Source organism: Symsagittifera roscoffensis, chromosome 1 (assembly GCF_963678635.1).
Source record: "Symsagittifera roscoffensis chromosome 1, txSymRosc1.1, whole genome shotgun sequence".
Classification (NCBI taxonomy): domain Eukaryota; kingdom Metazoa; phylum Xenacoelomorpha; order Acoela; family Convolutidae; genus Symsagittifera; species Symsagittifera roscoffensis.
The window spans coordinates 78779827-78800117 of record NC_087062.1 but is presented as its reverse complement, the minus strand read 5'-3'; the positions used below and the strand labels follow the sequence as shown (position 1 = coordinate 78800117).

Genomic DNA, 20291 nt, shown 5'->3' with positions numbered 1-20291 from the left:
ATTCTTCACTAATAAATTTAAAATAAATACTAACCATTCCTTACTCATGTTTCTTTTAGATTTTTAGTCTTCATACCACGATCATCTGCAAAAAACAAGAAAAACAAAATAAAAACTTGTTAAATTTATTCTAAGCTTCATTAATATTCTCCACAAAATAATTTAATAAAATTTATATCAAATGAAGTAAATTAATTTATAAATTGTTTTCCCAAAAGCAGTAAATTTCATAATAATGAAAATTTGTAACTTAACTTTTCCCCAAAACTAGCAGTAAAATTAAAATTCTATGTAGTAAATTGATAAAGTAAAAATGCGGTACTAACCTTTTGATATTTTCATTCACTCGCACAAGAATTCTATCCAAACTCGCACAGCTCGCCCACGAAGAATTGTTTAAATAATGAATTTTAGTTTCAAGTTTTCACACTCAACAACTCTAACATACAATAACAAGTCTCAAACTTTCCTTTAACCCGGTTGGAAAGGAATTATATACTAAACCAAACTAACCAACGCAGCTAACTAAACACCACAAATCATAAAATAACAGCATGACTAAGAAAAGAAAACCAACGGTACCCAAACCGGATTAACCCAGTTTAAAACTGGATAATTTATTCTTTTGAAGACTATTATAAAGTTTAAGAAAGAAATAATAAAACACAAAAAAGTCGAAAGACGAACTCATAACAAAAACAATTTGATTTTTGAAAAAAGGACACAACCAACGGAACATAAGAAAGACCACCATAAGCTCAACATAAAACGTTATCACATAACAGGACCTCTCACAGAAACCGCACGAAACCATACTCCCACTCCTGGCCTAACCCACCAGAGAGGACGTCCTGAGCATGCTCTATAGCCGGCCTAACCCACCGCGATACATCCACGCTTTGTGACCACACTCCGATTTTTAATAAGAGGTACTCAATGGTGAGTAACTCTTCAAAATAACCGAACTAAAACAAAAAGCTTTTGTGAAAACAACTAATCAAAATCATAATTAAAACATTGAACTAATAAAAATTTTATAAAATGTAAAACATACTTTGCAGTATATAGATCAGCATACAACAACAAAGACGAACATCCAAAGACAAAGTGACCCCACTACACTCGAAAAAGAATGGCCAACCACAACCAAAATGCCGTCCACAACCACAACTCAAAAGATTTAGAGTACGACTTGACTTCGCAGAAAAGGACTTCATTGAACTAGACCAATGACCACCTCGATGTTCAAGTATACGTACAGATCCGAGTTACAAGGCATCCCCTCCACTCACAATCTCCACGCCATTCCCAGACGCGGCTGAACACAAAACAAGTTCTCTACATAATACGGAAAAACCCGTCATAGCAAACCATTTTGAAATCAGATTGATTTCGTTGGGAAACACAGTCGTTGTCACAAGAAGATACACGAAGATACGATGTTCGCCCAATACCAACGTTCATCATCCATCCTTTGAATTGCAGAAAGATAATTCTAAAAAACTCTGTAAAACCCGGATGGGTGGAACCTGATCTAAACTATATTTTATGATTGGATAAATTAGATATTTTACCACTGTAAAGTATTTAATATTAACCAATCATGATCCATCTAACTAACAACCCACTTATTTGTAAGTGCTGAAATTACTTGTAATTTCAGCACCAGAGAGATTTGAATTTAACTTAGAAATTAGTTGTCTCTCCGAGAGAACTTCAGCAGCCGCAACAAACCAGTATACCCTAGATCTATTGAGCCTAGCAGAGACTAGTTAAACACCCTGAGACTAGTAAGTATAAGAGTAAGATTAGGATCGGTATTAGACTAAGAAGTTGCACGAATCTATCTGGCCGAAAATAAGATGCGTGACGAGCAGACGGTGTACCCTATCCGAAATTACTCTATGAGTTAACCACATCGGTCCTAACTCACTTTGCTAAAGGGGAGATTTGTTACTAGGTACAAAATTTACATATGCTCAACCATTGAATTATTTTTTATAGGGATGGCGATTCGTTACTAGTTATCCTAGAGAGGGAAATATTTAAAGAGACCCAGTTAGTCGAACTTTCGACCAATCAGAATGGGGAGGAGATTCTTTAATAGGCACCATAAGGGGAGTGTTAAGTAGATCCAAAAATTCACATATGTTCAATTATTCCTTTTATAGGGGGCCATATATTGTGAGTAATTGAACTTTGTATTTCGATTTTTATGCTAGTCGATACGATTTTCCATTCTCAAATTTTTATGCTAGTCGAGCTTTATGCTAGTCGATACACCGCCGTTTTGTTGTTTCAGCTTTGGGGTATTTAACGACTTGGACGAATTCTTGAGAGATCCTTTTTGGGCTGTGAAGTGCAACTCCACAGGAGCCCTAATCCTTCTGACCCCATTTGAGGTCAACAACCTATACGACACACTGAATAAAATGAATCATGCTGTACTTTTCATGTTCCAACCGTACCACCAAAAACCATCAAATTCGATCCCTGCTCTCCAAAACATGCGTGGATTTTCAGTTCCCAAGGGCCATTGTATGGCTTTCGTCGATTTGGTTCAATTTGCTGAGCTAAACTTGTTTACAGGAAACCTATATTTGGAAAACGCGGAGCAAGAACGTTGGATTTGCAGCTATTTAGGTGAGCAGTTAACTTGATTTTGCCAATAACTTTAAAGTGGTTTCAAAATTGTTACACAATAAGTTTCTTATCATAGTTGAGAAATTTCTCCATTCACCGATACATTCTTTTTAAAGCAAACAAGACTGCTCGTATCAGGACGAGGTCCTGAATGTTCCGACTGCCTTTTAAGGTCTATGGAGCAGTAATAACATGAAAAACTTAAATGTAATATAAAAACGATATTCTTTACTTGAGGTTTTCTCGGAAAATCATTCCCCCATACGCCATATAAAGTACTGAGTGAAAGATTTTGCTCCAAGTAATTAATGAAAGTAACGGAAAATTTGTGCTCGGGGTTGTTTTTTTTTCAGACAGATTTCGACTTTTTAACTAGCTATTTTTGACTAGATTTATTTTTATCATTCAAAAGGTATTATTGTCCTAAGCTTAAATGTAAAAAGATATCTTACCTGTGATCATTTTTCTGGGAAATTTTGTATCATTTTGAGTGTCTAAAAATCTATTTGAAAAAATTTGGATAGATTTTCCTAGCCACTAAATTCCATCTGAATCTTGCCAAAATCCATTTGAATTTCTTTATAAAAACCCTGAAAGTGAGATCAATTTCATTTTTTTGTCGAAAGTGAAAAGTGAGCCAGCTGAGCATTTTTAATAAAAATTGTAGTATTGCAAAATGTACACTAACTTATGGTTTAAGTTAGTTTTCTAACACTTTACTAACCCTTCGATTTGATAAATTCTTTCAAAATCGGACTCACTTTTTTGTGCTGCTTTTAGCCTGGATATTGAAAACAAGAAAGTCGCCAGTTAGGCGGACTGGTTGACTGTCTTGCCTTAAAATGCAGATAGTGCCGCGCCAAAGCCCCCATAAACTTATAATTAATAACGCAATTGCAACACTGATAAATTGCCCTGATTTTTTAAATTATTGATTCTGTATGCTAAAAAATCAATCAGCTGCAAATGTCAATTTCATCACGAGTATAAAACAAAGGGGGGAAAATGAAGTTTGAAGCCTAGACTGCAGGTGCAGATTTGTCTCAGCCAAAGAGCTGAGAAATAATTTAATCTGAGTCGCCAGAACTGTTATTTTATCCACTCACGATGTCAAGTAGAATTATTTTCTTTTTTTTATTTATCAATAATTTTTCTTTAAACAAAAAGAACTTTTAAAAAAATATAACATTTCAGAATGAGCAGAGGTAAGATTCTAATGCTTTCCTTTAATTTAAATCAATGCAACTTAACCAAAATATACCAAACCTATTTTGTTTTTTCTAGACAGTTGTTCATCCATTTATAAATAATTTAAACTTATTTAATCAACCCTTTTAAGTCATCTGTTTATATAATTATCTTTTTAATTCTAAGACCAGATCGACTAAGATCTATGATAAATCTAGTATGAGACTTATGCTTAACTTTTTTAGTTACTAATTGAAAAAAAGGGATCTAACAATCGACACACCCTTTTGTTTAGTAAAAAATTGTTTAGCAGCGCTTTGAAAAATTTAGTGTTACTACAAAAACTAAGTAATGAAGACTCATATAGTGCCTTTTTTGTCATTTTAAAGTTGAAAATTTAAGGAATAATAATGTATGAGAAAATTGAAATAAGCTGAAGATTTTTGATAAATTTTTTACTTCGTCGTGGGACAACAATAATCAATAAAGCATCGAAGTTTTTACTCACCGAGCTAGAAAACTGTATTTTTGAATCAACGTTTTTTTTCATTTGCTAATTGTTCTGACCATTGAAAATGAGAAGAACTTTGTTTTCGGGTGCGTTTTAGTTTTTTTTCCACGCAAAGGTACCACAAAAAATGGGCCGAGTGATATATAATGTGAAAGCCCCTTTAATCGTGATTTGAACGACATTGAAAAAATTCGATAATTTTTTTATTGTCTTCTTGAGCTCAAATTAGAAAAAATCAGCTGTTATCTTTTTTCTTGGCAGTATAAAAGATAATAATTATCGAAGTTTTGATTCGAATTTTTTGAGTTTTTAAGAAAACTTTTCTCTTATGAATTGATATGTGCATCATCTTGTTTCTTTTAAAGTTAGGTTAACCCAGCTCCCTCAAACAAACATGTGACGCCGATTGGCTAACAAAATCCAATAAGTTTTTTAACATTTTCAATAGCCTTGATTTAAACTGTTACCAATATATTTCTTCTCCTCTGTTTTCACTTTTTCATACAGTTTTTTGTCTTTTGAGGTCTTCTGCCCCTCCCACGAACATCAGAACAAGACAAGGCATTCCAGGATAAGTTAATCACTTCGGATGGATTTGTGAGACTAGATAACAGATCAAGGGTGCCTGGAACAGAGCAGTGGAAATGCCCTTTCAATAGAATAAGTCCGGTGTCCGCTGTGCTCGATCTGATCAAGCTTCGAAATGTGGAAATGTTGTATCCTTCTAGCCACATGCACAGATTATTTTCGAGATGCCACTCCAACTTCGAAACTTAATAAGAAGGAAAACTCAGAAGAAAAAACGGAAAAATGTTTCAAAATTACCCTCAGAGCTTCCAAATAATCCTATTTACAAACACCTCTATTTGACATATAATAGGTGTTCTAATAATGTTTGACAGCTTTTAAAAAAACTAATCCTTATTATGAAATTAACAGATGCTGATTTATCCCGAAAAAATAAAATGCGCGACCTTTTGAAGAGGATTTTGAGAAACTACCTATTTAGTTGCTGATAAAATTCTTCTTGAATGCTATGAGAACTTGAACTACTTGTATACTTAACTTGAGTTTCATTCCTATAACAATTGAATCAAAATGGGTGGGTGCATGTTTAGTCGGGGCAGCGGCGCCATTTTCTTGAGTCACGAGCATGACGGTCGCACCTTATTCGCTTTTGAATGCGTAATTTGGGGCGTTTCCTTAAAAGCAAAAACTGGGAAACTTCTATTTTTGGTAAGAAAATCTGAGAAAGTGAACTTCGTGAAAGGATGGCCACTCCAAAGTTTGGTCGCACAAGTCTGAAAGTGAAAAGCGAACCGGAATCGGGAATTCATAGTCTCGGAGCAACTATACAAGTTGGATCTGAATCTGGATGCGGTGCGACCCACGAACTCTGGACTTGATTCTGCGACATCGACAATCCCAGATGGCAAAAAACTGTAATTCATTTAATATCTTCTTAGTCCGGTTCCCCGTATCCAGAAATATTCTAATCTGTTTGGAGATTTCTTGTTTGGTCCAATAACTATTTCTTCTAAAACTGATCTTGATAATCTCTCTTGAACCACATACCCTCGTTTGCACTCTAAATGATGTGCGGGAAAAACCGATGCATTAATTCAGGGGTTGATTTGGTGTGAAGGCGGGTTATGACCACCACGTGAACAAAAGGATGCCTGAACTGGTTCTAATTTACGACATCCATTTTCGACCGAGCTACCCTTAAGTTGTTCTAAGGACGCCTTTGCAGCTACAATTTAATAATATTGAAACAAGAGCGCGAAAAAAGAGAAAATTTTTTCGGTTAAATTTTTCCGCAAAAAACGCAGAAAAGTTATATATTTAACCTGCTTGCACCTAAAGAGGTTGAAAAAGTTTTCAAAGTTTGCTTTGAAATCAGCACTTCATAAAATCTAAACAAAATACCTATATTTGAAATTTTTACAAATTAATCTGCATATTTGTATACATTAAGCCATAGAACGGCCATCACTGAGAAAAACAGTTTAATCAAGATCCACATTTTTAAAGGGTAGCATAATCCTTAGCAACCCACCTTTCAAATCGGAGCTTTTTAAAAATCACTGGAATTATCCCTTCCTATAACATCATATAATCACAGTTGTATTACAGAGACCCGTTTTGCGGAGACCCTTCAAGGCAACTTACACGAACAACTTTTTAAACATTCATGGATTGTCATAGAAATTGTAGAACAAGTCGGCCAGGCCTGGTCTGACTAACATAAGGTGATTTTAGCTAACAGAAGTCTCTGTCAGTTGAAACATGTTAGAAGACTGCTGAATAAGTCAGTGTAGAGGCTTCCGGCGCCAATCTGAACAGGGCGGCAGTGCAAAACCAAAACTCAAAAATTTAACTTACGTCTTACATTTGAAGCACTGGCCAGCGCTAGCCATAGAAAGTACATCACCACCTAATCAGCCCAAAACATCGAACCAGTAATCGAAGCACACCGGAGCCCATCCAACTATTGCGGACCCAAACACCCGTGCGACAACACCACCCTAGTCGATCAAGGGAGGTCATCTAGCAAGATTTTTAAAAGAAGATGCATCGCTTTAGAAGATCTAGCAAGATTCTTACAAAATCTTGCAAGATGACCGACCTCCTTTAAAGATATCATTTTTTGGCAACATATTTTATAAAAAACATTTTTTTTTGTCACAAATAGCTTTAAAGGGAAGACAACCAAGTAGCGCTTGTGAAAGAAGGAAGCAATATTAGCTACGCATACATACACACAGCCCGCTAGGCGGTTACCCCCAAAAAACTTTAATAATTTTGAATTGTTTTGATCATTGTTTTCGATTTAATTCATTTTGTATATCTTTTTACCGAAATGTAAAATTAAGATTGTAAATCAAATTAAGCAAATTCACCGAAAAAAAATTAAGAGAAATAAAACTCAATTTTATTAGGAAAAATTGCACAATTTTTATTTAATATCGTTGATTTGAATAAGAAGAGGTCATCGTTTGCCGTAAGATTTTTTTATTTTCTCAATCTAAATTCAACATGCACTGATCATATACACAAAATTCTGTTATCTCGTTGTTTTTTCACGAAATTTTTCTTGGTTGCTCATCTTGCAAGCTAAGCCACCAATTGAGTTAGGTCCGATGTGGTTAACTCATAGAGTAATTTCGGATAGGGTACACCGTCTGCTCGTCACGCTATCTTATTTTCGGCCGGATAGATTCGTGCAACTTCTTAGTCTAATACCGATCCTAATCTTACTCTTATACTTTCTAGTCTCAGGGTGTTTAACTAGTCTCTGCTAGGCTCAATAGATCTAGGGTATACTGGTTTATTGCGGCTGCTGAAGTTCTCTTGGAGAGACAACTAATTTCTAAGTTAAATTCAAATCTCTCTGGTGCTGAAATTACAAGTAATTTCAGCACTTACAAATAAGTGGGTTGTTAGTTAGATGGATCATGATTGGGTAATTTTAAATTTTTTACAGTGGTAAAATATCTAATTTATCCAATCATAAAATGTAGTTTAGATCAGGTTCCACCCATCCGGGTTTTACAGAGTTTTTTAGAATTATCTTTCTGCAATTCAAAGGATGGATGATGAACGTTGGTATTTGGCGAACATCGTATTCTTGTCCGGTTCCTCTTGTTAGAGAAGTTCCAGGACGCTGGAGTTAGGGGCAACAATCGTTGTGTATTCTTGTGACAACGACTGTGTTTCCCAACGAAATCAATCTGATTTCAAAATGGTTTGCTATGACGGGTTTTTCTGTATTATGTAGAGAACTTGTTTTGTGTTCAACCTCGCCTGGGAATGGCGTGGAGATTGTGCGTGGAGGGGATGCCTTGTAACTCGGATCTGTACGTATACTTGAACATAGAGGTGGTCATTGGTCTAGTTCAATGAAGTCCTTTTCTGCGAAGTCAAGTCGTACTCTAAATCTTTTGAGTTGTGATTGTGGACGGCATTTTGGTTGTGGTTGGCCATTCTTTTTCGAGTGTAGTGGGGTCACTTTGTCTTTGGATGTTCGTCTTTGTTGTTGTATGTTGATCTATATACTGCAAGGTATGATTTACATTTTATAAAATTTTTATTAGTTCAGTTTTTTAATTATGAATTTAGTTAGTTGTTTTCACAAAAGCATTTTGTTTTAGTTCGGTTATTTTGAAGAGTTACTCACCCTTGAGTACCTCTTATTAAAAATTGAAGTGTGGTCACAAAGCGTGGATGTAGCGCGGTGGGTTAGGCCGGCTATAGAGTATGCTCAGGACGTCCTCTCTGGTGGGTTAGGCCAGGAGTGGGAGTATGATTTCGTGCGGTTTCTTTGAGAAGTCCTGTTATGTGATAACGTTTTATGTTGGGTTTGTGTTGGTCTTTCTTATGTTCCTTTGGTTGTGTCCTTTTTTCAAAAATCAAATTGTTTTTGTTATGGGTTTGTCTTTCGACTTTTTTGTGTTTTATTATTTCTTTCTTAGACTTTATAATAGTCTTCAAAAGAATAAATTATCCAGTTTTAAACTGGGTTAATCCGGTTTGGGTACCGTTGGTTTTCTTTTCCTAGTCATGCTATTATTTTATGATTTGTGGTGTTTAGTAAGCTGCGTTGGTTAGTTTGGTTTAGTATATAATTCCTTTCCAACCGGGTTAAAGGAAAGTTTGAAACTTGTTATCGTGTGTTAAAGTTGTTGAGTGTGAAAACTTGAAACTGAAATTCATTATTTAAACAATTCTTCGTGGGCGAGCTGTGCGAGTTTGGATAGAATTCCTGTGCGAATGAATGAAAATATCAAAAGGTTAGTACTGCATTTTCATTTTATCAATTTATTACATATAATTTCAATTTTACTGCTAGTTTTTTGGGGGAAATTTAAAGTTATAATTTTTCATCATATTTAAATTTACTGCTTTATGGGGGAATAATTTTTAAATTAATTTACTACATTTGGTATGATTTTTATCAGATTGTCTTGTGTAAATATTAATGAAGTTTAGAATAATTTTAACAAGTTTATTTTTTATTGTTCTTTTCTGTTTTTTTTTGCAGATGATCGTGGTATGAAGACTAAAAATCTAAAAGAAACATGAGTAAAGAATTGTTAGTATTATTTTAAATTTATTATTTAAGAATATTTGTAAATTATACTTACCTGTTAATCGTCTGGGAAAAAGCAGTGGGGAAAGATGTCGCGTATTACGTCTGAATTTGTTAGTAATTTTGCTAGTATGCGAATGATGTTTTTAGTTTGGAGCAGTCGCCAAAGCAATTGAAGTGCTTTAATAGTTTTTAGTTTTTCGGAGCCTACTGCAAACTCATAAGGTGTGTTTTGAATGAGGTTATATATTTTGTGATTGTATTTAGTATTGTAAATAAATTCTAATATAGGGATTTCTATAGGTTGGATAAATTCATGTGGGATAAGGAAGGGTCTGGATTCTTCGGCATTAAAGGTCTTCGTAATGAGACAAAATATATACATTTGTGTTGCTGGGTCAAAATTGCGGAGGATGCCGTGGAGGTTAGTATCTTTGATGCAATAGGTGAAGTTTAGAAAAAATGGTGAAGTGTACTTCGAGTTAAGAAACTGAAAACGATGGTGTGGTTGTCTTGATGGAGTATGTAGATCAAAATGATTTTGTATGAAGCGATAGTATATATATGTGTGAGTCTGTTTAGTGCGTAACATAATGTTGTGTGAACAGTGCAAATCGCGTTCATGTGGTGCAAGGAAGTGAACGGTTAGTGAAAATAATTGAAATTTTTCTTTAAAACTTTCGTAAGCTTGCATATCAGTTAGTGCTTCAGAAATGATGTGATCATTTTTTCTATCAAAAATATTGAGTGTGATTACATATGATGTTTTGATGAAGAATTTTTCTGTTAGTTGTGGGTTAGCGAAGCGGTCGTCATTTAAAAATTGGGCTGGATTAGTTCGGATGATATTATGGTCGTAATATTCTATTGTAAATTCGTTAGCTCGGGGTGCAGTGAATCTTTTTAGTGATTTTTTATATCCTATATAAGTAAATTGTCTATGTGTTAGTGGTGTGGTGAGTCGATACAGCATATCTTTATTCTTTTCTATATCGTTATGAGTATTAGATAATGGCAGGCAAAGGGGATTAGTAAAATGGTAATATGTTGTCCAATGAAGTGTAGGCATTAAAACATGTTCATCTACAAAACTACGTGTGTCGTTAGTGTCGTTAGGTGTGTTTAAAGTATATTGTGGGAATGAAGGTAAGGTGATTGCTAGAAAATCTTTCGTGTTGGTGTGGTGTGGATGATTAATATACTCGCAGGCTGTTCCTGGTTTGGTCGGGAATGGATGGTTTGGGAATTTTCTTTTGAAAGTGCGATAAGCTTGGTGATTGCTATGTGATGATTCGGTGGATGTGGATAATTGTGCTAATGATGCAGTATAAGCTGAGGAGGGTGTAGGAGTAGGTGGGTTTGAGGATTCTATTGTGGATGAAATTTGATTTATAGTGAGGGTGTTAGGGTGTATTAGCTGTTGTTGTAGGGTGATAAAATTATCAAGTTCTTGGGAAATTTGGGGAATATCGGGAGAATTAGATGATCGGTCGGAATGAAATGGAGAATTGGTTGGGGTTACTTGTGAAGCATAAGAGGGAGTAGAAACGGACGGGAGTGGATTATTTAGTGGGATCGGTTGAAAAGGGGGCTTTGAAAAAACTGAGGAGTTGGTTTGAAAATTATTGGATGGAGATGGTTCGGAGTCTGTAAATTCGTCAGGGGTTTCTATATTAGGGTTATTAAGTTGTGAAATGGAGTATAAAACTGAAATATCTGAATTAGTATCCGAATTCATGCTTGATGATATATTAATAGTTGGAAAATCGGGTGGCGGGAAAGCAAAAAATGGGATTATTGTGATTGGAGTGTTGAGGTTGGTTGGATGGGAATTTGAGCGGTGTAGGGATCCAAGTTGTCGGCTCATCGTGGGCTAACAAAATGATTATTTTGAGACTGTAAAGCGGTGGTATGAAGTTGTTCTATAATTTGTTCATATGTATTATCATCTTGTGAGTGATGTGTCATTATATGTTGTATGGGACTTTGCGATATGTTTGGTCTAAAATTTGGGTTATGTGTTATTGCTAGGATTCGGAAATTACATGGGACTAAGGATAATGGATGGTTATGTGGTTGGGGTGGCAACTGTGGTGCTGTAGGCGTTACTTCTATGTTATTATGTTCTTCGTTGTATGTGTTCTGTGTTGTCGCTATTTTTGTATTATACTCTTTGATTTGTGCGTCTAGAAGAATTTTGTTAATTGATGATGAAAAAATTCCAAAAAATCCTGCAACTAGTATGCGTGCTACACTTGCTTGTCTATTTACTTGTGTGTGTATAGCGCATGTGTTATAGATTCCTTTTAAAAGTGAAAAAAGAAATCCTATAAAGTTAAACATTGCCTATAGGATAGTTAATTTTTCTAAGATGTAATAGGGCCATCCTAGAAAATCGAGAATTTCATTTTTTAGTGTAACAAAACTAAAAATATTTATAGGTGAAATATCTTGTGGTCTGTATTTTTCACCGTTTAGATATATATAGTCTTTAATGTCTTTAAAATATCCGCTATAATCTTGTGTATAGATATCTGCAAATCCTGCGGTTTCGGCAAGTTTGCGTAAGTTTTGGTCAATTGATTGTCTTTGTATAGTGTCCATTTGTGTTAATAAATCCTGGAATTGTTGTGTTCTAATGTGGTGTTGGATATCGGATTTTGAATATATTCCAATTGATTGTAAATCAATATTTGGGTTACGAGCAATAGCTCTGATGCTTTCGGGTGAAAATTTTTTCAGTGATTGCATTAACGTGGGGTATGGGGTAAGAAGATAATTTTTATCTCCATCAGGGTTCAATTGTACGACATTGTGGCTATTTTTTGATCCACATGGGACTGCGGTATCCCAAAAATATATTCGTCTTGAAAGTGTGTCAACTAAATGTACTTTATTTTTATAAAAGATAGGGATTCTTTTATAGCATCGTTTATCTTCAAAAACATATAGTGGTGATACTTTTGTTGGTACAAGTATAAAATCATAAAATGTTTCCTTCGTAGTCTAGAAAATTTGATTTATTTCCTGATAGTAAACATCCTGCGTAGGGTATTTTTAACACTGCTAGTGCAAATGATTGTAGGATTTGTGTCCTTTCTAATTCGAATAGTTGGTGAAGTGTTTCTAATTCGGAGAGTGACATTTCTTGAAAAATTCATATCTAAGTGGCTGACATAGTGGATATTACCAAAATAAGAATTATTCATTAGTGATAGTTCTTGTAACTACGTGTGCTTCTAGTGTCATGTGGCTTTAGATGTCCACCAGGTTGACCATTACTTTTTTGAAAGTTAACTGGTGTATATGATGTTCCTTCGTGTAGAGGATGACCTGTGGCATAAGGGTCAATTTTTATTTTTCCAGTGGTCAAGTCGAAACCTTTTTCGTATTCAACTAATATTTCAGAATATTGTGTTTTGTGAAGTGGGTTTCTGTATTTGCATGCGATTTCTGTTTCTTGATATATTTGAAAACGTGTTAATTTATTTTCTATATTATGGATATTTCGAAAATCAGTACTTTGTTTTCGTGATGGATGGACTTGTTCATATGGAATTGATTGTATAAAATATTTTTCGTGAAATTTTATCATTCGAGCGTGTATTTTTGCTACTTGAAATGTTGTACATATATCTTCGGGAAACCAAAGAATTGTTGCTTGTATCCGTGTTGTAGGATCACAATAACCTTGATCGTTTTTACAAGGTAGTCTAATACCTTGATAGATCATTGTGTTGTCAGATAAATCTCGTGTGAGTTGTATTTTTTCGAGTTGTATTTTCCAATCGAAAAACAATATTTCTTGATATCCTTTATTTTTTGTGTCTGCTTTGCAGTTTGGGGGGTCATTTATTCCAATGTGTGGTATCCAATGTTTATCGTGTATGTCATAAGTTAATCTTCCGTGTGCGCCGTTGTATGGGTATTTTTCATCTAGTTTTATATGTCCTTGATATCTTTCAAGTTCTGCTTGATGTACAGAATCGGCAAAGACTTGAAAATATACTATTTTTCTGACGGTGTTTTTATTTCTTGTGATGTTTAATCTGAGTAGTTAGTTTTTACAATCATCGGGATTTAGATGTAGAAGTCGTTCTATATTACTTTGGTAGAATGATTTGTGGTCAAGTCGGTTTTTATTTCCGTTTGAAACTTGTGAACAATGTACTTTCTTTTCGTTCGGAAAATGTTGCTGTAAATTTATATCCTATGACTGTTGTTGCTTGGGTTTTTGAATTTTGAATATAGTGTCGCTATTACATTTGTAGTTTCTATAGCTTGTGGTTCCGTTTCGCATTGTGATACTTGATTTATTGCATATTTGTGTAGTGTTTTTTGTTCATTTTCTTCACAATCGTAGTTTGTTACTAATAAGTCTTGGGGTCCTGTGCGGGGAGAAGGGTTTATGTTCTGATCAGAGATCATTAGAAAAATGGAGTTGGAGAAATATCAATATTTTTAGAATATACATGTGTATGATAATCCTGAGTACGGGTTATAAAATGTGATGTAACCAATAGTCTTTTTGGTATATCTGTCGTATTTATATATAACTTCAGTTGTTATAAATGGTGGTGGTAGCGATTGAGCTGTTATATTTGGTGGGTTTAATGGGTAAGGATGTTGAGCAATGTTGTTTAGTTTAACCGTGATTTCAAATTTTAATTGTAGACTATTTTGTTGGAGTATTTGAATGTTAAGGTCACGAATGTCTTCGTGGATGTCTGTCTATACTGTAGTCTATGGAGTGCCCAGTTGTGGAGTCGGTTACTTTCCGGTTGTTTTCCAAATAATGGTGGGGGTGTTGTGAAAGTGTTCCAATCTAATCTTAAAGGGATATTTGTTGATGATTGTTCTCGATATCTAGCGTCGAGGTTATTTGGAAAATTTAGGGGGAAAGGCGTCGGTAAAATCTGGCTTATTGATGGTGTTGACGGTAGTGATAATGTTTCTGGTAGTGATGATGATGTTGTTGTATCCGTAGAAATATCTATTGGGTCATTTATCAAATTTGGTTCACCTTGTGTGAATGATTGTGTTGTCCAATATGGTAGTCGTGATGTTTGGTTTGGGGGGTTAAAGGGATTTTCACGTATTTGTTCAGATGTTGGTGTTGAACCTAAATAATCTGAGGGTATACTTGAGGTGCTACGTTGTGCAAGAAATGTAGGGGTTTCCGGTAATATGCTAATTGGGTTTTCTGGAGTACTAGGTGATGGGGATTGGGGTATATCAAAATGAACTCGGGGGGTTTGAAAATTTCTATTTCGTCGTGGATGTATAATTTGTCTATTTATTTCAACTGTATTTTGGTTTTGACTAATATTTCTTATTCTAATTAATTCTTGTGGTAGTGTTGGGTACAAGTTATATGTTGGTTCACTTAGAGGTGCCTGTCGCTGAACTGGTTCTAATGGTTCAGATAAGCGAGCGTGTCGTTCTTCAAAAGTATATGGGTTATCTTGGAAAGAAATTCGTGTAGATGTTTGGGGGTTTTGGGTAGTTGTAGGTATTGTCGGGTTTTCTTGGGATGTTGTCGGTGAAGACTGACTGTGTGATCGTTGGTTAGCAATTTTTGAGGGTTTTTTGATTGATTTCTTTTAGTGAAAAAATTTATGTTTATTGTAGTATTCTTCAAGAAAAAGAAATAAAAGGATTGTTGCTAAGGCGAATGTTACGATTGCCTTCTTTATACATTTGCATATTGTCAATATTAGGGATGATAAAAAATGTTATGAAAATTACAAATAGTAAAAAAATATCTGTTCTACTAAAAATGGTTCGTATCATTTATATAAATTTTGGGTTTTCGTACCTGTGAATATGGTCAATGACTTAAGAAAGTTGCAGATATATTTCAAATAGGGAGTAGAAAATTTTAAAAAATATTGCAAAAAGTGATTAAAATTATTATAAAAGCTTCAAAAGTATCAAAGAGAAATATAAATAAAAGTTTAAGTATTGTTAAAAAGTTTATGAAAATGTTGAAAATTGTGTTGACTGATCGAGAGAAGAGCATTTAAGAAATGGCTTCTTGGTCGAATATTTTTTGTTGTTTGGGGCAATTTTTAAGTGTGGTCGAATTATTTATTGATTTTTTGACAAGTGGGTTGAGTTTTGTGAAAAGTTGTTGGGGGCGAATTTTATGGTGTTCGAGAGGTCTTCTTTTACTTTATTTTCATTTGTCAGGTGATATGGGGTATTTTTTAGATTTTTGTTCTCCAGGCTAAATTAATATGGTCGTACTTTTACTTTAGGCTAATTTAACATTTTTGTTTGGGGGGTTTTTGAGGTCTAAGTTGGGAAAATATTGTTGATCTTTGCGTTATTAGATAAGGGAGGGTTATGATATTTTGGTGGTTTTTATTTTAGTTGTCAAGTTTGAGTGGTTTGCTTATTTTTGACCTGGAGGTTGTAAAGTTATAGTTATAGATATGTCTGGAGTTTAATATCTTTCGTCTAATTGGTTTGTGTTAGAGTTATAGAAGGTGACGGATTGAATGAATCCTATTGGCTAAATTTGAACTAGAATCGCTGCGTGTTTGCAGCATGTTATTTTGAAAAATGAAAGTTCAAAATGTTTCAGAGGTGCAAATATTATTAATTTTAAAATTAAAGCTGCTTTTGAAATTCAACTTTCTTTAATATTTTAGATTGTGGGATGAATGTTTTGTAGTTTTTACGTGGTTGATTTCTAAGTCGTGATGACTCTCTATGTTCTGATTTCTCGACTTGTTCTTGGGGTATAATTTTTTCTATCATTTTTCTACTTTTCCTTTCTTTTTGAGGTATTTTTTGATCTAGCTTTTTTGTATTGTTTTGGGTTGTAGTTGGTTTTTTATTTTGTTTTTCAAGGTGAATGTCATTTTGTTCATTTATTTCATTTTCCGTATGTGGGTGATTTTGAATAACTTTTAAACCTGTGAAAGAATATAATTGAGTTAGTTCGCGTAGTGCGTATTCTTTTGGGTAGTAAGGCAATAGATTGTTTCTATGTTGAACAATTTCTTTTTGGTCTGAATCGGTGATTTTATATGTTACGTCAGTGGGTTTGGCGATTATTTGGTATGGTCCTTTACGAAGGGGTTGTAATTTTTTAGAAATTCCTTTTTGTGTATTAAAATTAGGTATTAAGACAAATGTTCCAATTTTTAAATCTGAGGCTGGTGTAAAGCGTGAATTTATTTGTTCGTTAATGTTTTGCCTTTGTAACAATTTTTTTGTTACTCTTTGGTAAATTTCATTGTGTTTTTTATCTCTATTTAAAATCCATTCGGGGTGTGTACCGGAGGCTAATTTAAGGATTTGTGGGTGATGAAAATGATCTTCATCATGCGTGTGTAAAGGTAGGTTATAACAAACTGAGTCTTTATTCGGTTGGCAATGACCTTGTGCATTTTTATGAGAGTTTGCTGTAAACATAATTGGTTTACGTGGCTTTTTATTAAAAACCATTTCGTATGGTGACATTCCTAGAGTTGTCGTAATTTGTGAAAGGGAAATAATTTTACATCTGCTGACCATTCTGTGTATCTTGTATCATTTCCATTTATGATACATCTAAGATATTCTTGTAATGAACGGTTCATACCTTCGACTAAACCGTTGCCCAAGGTGCACTAGATGTACGCGGTTTGTGCTTAATGTTATATAAATGACATAGTGTGATGATTTCATTATTTATGAATTCTGTACCGTTGTCTGTAACTAAAATTTCGGGTAATCCGAATTTAGCTATCCAGTGTTCATAAAGTGTTGTGTAAGCATAATAAGCGTTACAATGTCGTACTGGGTTGAGTGCTACATAATGTGTAAATGCGCCAACAATTACCATAATTGTAGGAGTTTCCTTCAGAGGATGGTGAAATTGGTCCTTTTGTATCGAATGAAATACGGTGGTTAAAATATAAACTTTTATCTTTTTTTTTGTGCTATTTGTTTTTGATTTGGATAAGATTTATTTAGTTGACATACTATACAATCATTGCATAGTACTTTTATCCAAATTGGTGCATTTGGGAAATAAAAATTTTGTGTAAAATTTGAATATGTTTTCTCTGATCCAGAGTGTCCTTTAATGTTTTGTGTATGTGAAATGTTAAAAGCTATTAGAATCATACTTAAAGGGAAACAGGGAACTGTAGAATCATTTAAATGATATTCTAGAAGGTCTGTGTTTTCATTAATTGTTGTATTATTAAATTTTCCAAAATATCGGAGGAGTGTTTTATTTCCTAAAATTGTGGTATCTGCCTTTACGGGCTTAGTTTTGTATTTGTGCCATGATTTTAGTTGTCTAATTACTGGGTCAAGATTTTGATATTGTTTCAAGATATTAATTGTAATTTTATCTGTTAGAGGGAGAAAAATGTTTTAAATTTCTAATTTAGATAAAGGAATTGTGTCAAGTGGGTCATGGAGGTCAAAAACTTGATTTATTGTGTATTTTGAATCATTTGTTTGTGGTCCTGATAAATTTATTTTATCAGTTAAATTTTCTCTTTCAATTAACGGAAAAAGGTCTTTTTTATGCGAGTGGTGTTTTATTCGTTTTTGTTGGGTGTTATTTTTTATCCATTGTGAGTATGGAATTGGTTTGAAAGTTGATGTTCCAAGTAGATCAACTTCGTAGTGATTATTTTGGTAATCTAAGTAAAGTGGGAAGTGTTGTAGGTTATTTATTTGTGATTGTTCAATGTCAGTTTTTACTGCATATTTGCATTCCAGTCGGGGTGATGTTTCGTCTTTTGCAAGGTTAAACTTTATATTTTTGGGTTTTTCAACTGTAGTTTTTCGTGTAAGTAAAGATTCTTTCCTGCTGTCCAAACTATATGTAAGTTTGGAAATTTCATTAGTATTAATTGAAATCTATAAACTCGGTGATTAGGATTTGACTTTTGTGTAAAGAGAAAATTGATTGGTTTATGATCTGTGAATAGTACTGTTGGATGTTTTGATCCAAGTATCAGAAATTCATATTCTGTAAGTGTATAAATTATAGCTGTACATTCTCTCATTAGAGTTGAGAGTCGTAGCTCTGCTTGAGTTAATAATCGGCAATTTGCTGATATAAGGTTCATTTTATTTGTACAACTGTGTGATTGTAGTAATGCTGCGCCGATGCCAAAAATGGAAGCATCGCACATTGCATAGAATGGTTGATTTGGGTCTGGAATTGTGTTTGAAATTTGTTCAGTTAGAAGTTTTTTAATTTCATCAAATCGTGTTTGATGTTCAGTGGTCCATTCAAAATTATTTTGTTGTCTGAGGATATTATAGAACGGTCTTAAATATAATTGCATTTTTTAAACGTACTTGCTTAAGAAATTTAACATTCCAAGGAATTCTTGGATTTTCTTTTTGTTTGTTGGTGGTTGAAGTTTTTGAATAGCATCAGTGCGTGATTTTAATGGAGTGATTGTGTTTCTTTCTATATTATGTCCTAAAAATTTAACTCGTGTTAAAAAGAAGTGTGATATATTGGGGGCGGCCTTCAGATTTTTGTTCTGAAGTATTTTATGATAGTGTTCTAAAAGTGTAAACATTTCTTCTTTTGTCTGTGATTGCATAAAAACATCGTCTAAATAGGTGATTGCGTTTTTCTTAAGTATTAGTGGTCTAAAAATTTTGCTCATAAAAGCTGAAAATGCTGCTGGTCCTATGGATATTCCATATAATAGGCGGTTGAATTCATATTGTTGGTTTCCAATAACAAATTGTGTTAAACGTCGTGATTGTTCATCTAGTGGCATTTGATTGTATGCACTATTCATATCTGCGGTTTTAAAGTATTTTCCGTTTATTTTTGTTGAAATAACTTGTATTGGTTCAATAGGCCAATTGCATTTTGATTCGTCTATTAGTGAATTGAGGTATCTAGCGTCTAAAACTATTTTTAATGATTCTCCTTTTGCTAGGATTATAACAGGGTTAATAAATGTATTACCTTTTGGTTGTTCTTCTTTGTTTACTGGTGAGATAATTTTGTATTGTTCTAAAATATCTAGTAATCTATTTACCTTATCTTGTAAATGAAGGTTTAAACTCAAAGTCTGACATGAAGAGTTGTTGTTTATTTTGACTTTTATCATATTGGTGAACTTGTTTTATTGAAAAGTTATATATATTTCCTGATAGTGGTTTCAGGTGTTTCCGTTGTTGGTTATAAATTGGGTAAAATTTTGAAAAGAAATGGTGGTTGTTTATTTAATCTTTGAAAAAATGTTAGAGCTGTATTTTTTGTTTTTGTGTACTTATCTTTGATTAGTATTTTACTATTCAAGATGTTGATTGTTGGTATATTTTTTGATATAAATGGTATACCAATGATATTGTGTTTAAAATCAGTGATATGAAATATTTGTTTAAATGGTTTGTTTAGAATTTTGTTTTGCTCCATTGTTCTTGTGGGGAGGAGGAATAATAGGATTATTCCATAATTTACTAATGTTGATCCTTGTGCTGTTGCTAGTTTACTAGAGGTTGCAAGAGGCGTTAATTTTGGATGTAATGTTTTGATTTCATTCCATGTGGGAATGTTAATTATGTTTGATTCTGCCCCTGAATCAACTAAAAAATCAATTTCAAGATCTGGTGGTTGAAATTCTTTGTTTCTTGGGCTTTCTAAGAGAAATGGTATTGTCCAAATTTTTTCTCTGGGTTGTTCTTTTTGTATATTTTGATAAATATGATTTGTGTTTAAACATTTTGTTTTGTCTTTTTGATCGGGGTTATTTACCGTGTTAATTTCGTTTATTTCTTGTGCAGTTTGTGTAGTATTGATGGGTTCAATATAATAATTGTGAAGGAGTTCCAATTGATTTTCATATACATGTGATGTAAAAGGTTGTTCAT

At 33.7% G+C, this 20291-nt stretch overlaps 2 protein-coding genes across 2 annotated transcripts in view; both read left to right on the top strand.

Annotated features, from left to right (window-relative positions):
* LOC134850023 (uncharacterized) overlaps positions 1–5331 on the top strand; it is a 33419-nt gene extending 28088 nt beyond the window's left edge. The window contains exons 3-4 of the mRNA XM_063866559.1: positions 2303–2643; positions 4866–5331. The gene's annotated coding sequence lies outside the window, so the exon portion shown is untranslated. The remainder of the gene's footprint in view (positions 1–2302; positions 2644–4865) is intronic.
* LOC134850117 (mediator of RNA polymerase II transcription subunit 20-like) overlaps positions 1–20291 on the top strand; it is a 425236-nt gene that overhangs the window by 204561 nt on the left and 200384 nt on the right. The window lies entirely within an intron of this gene.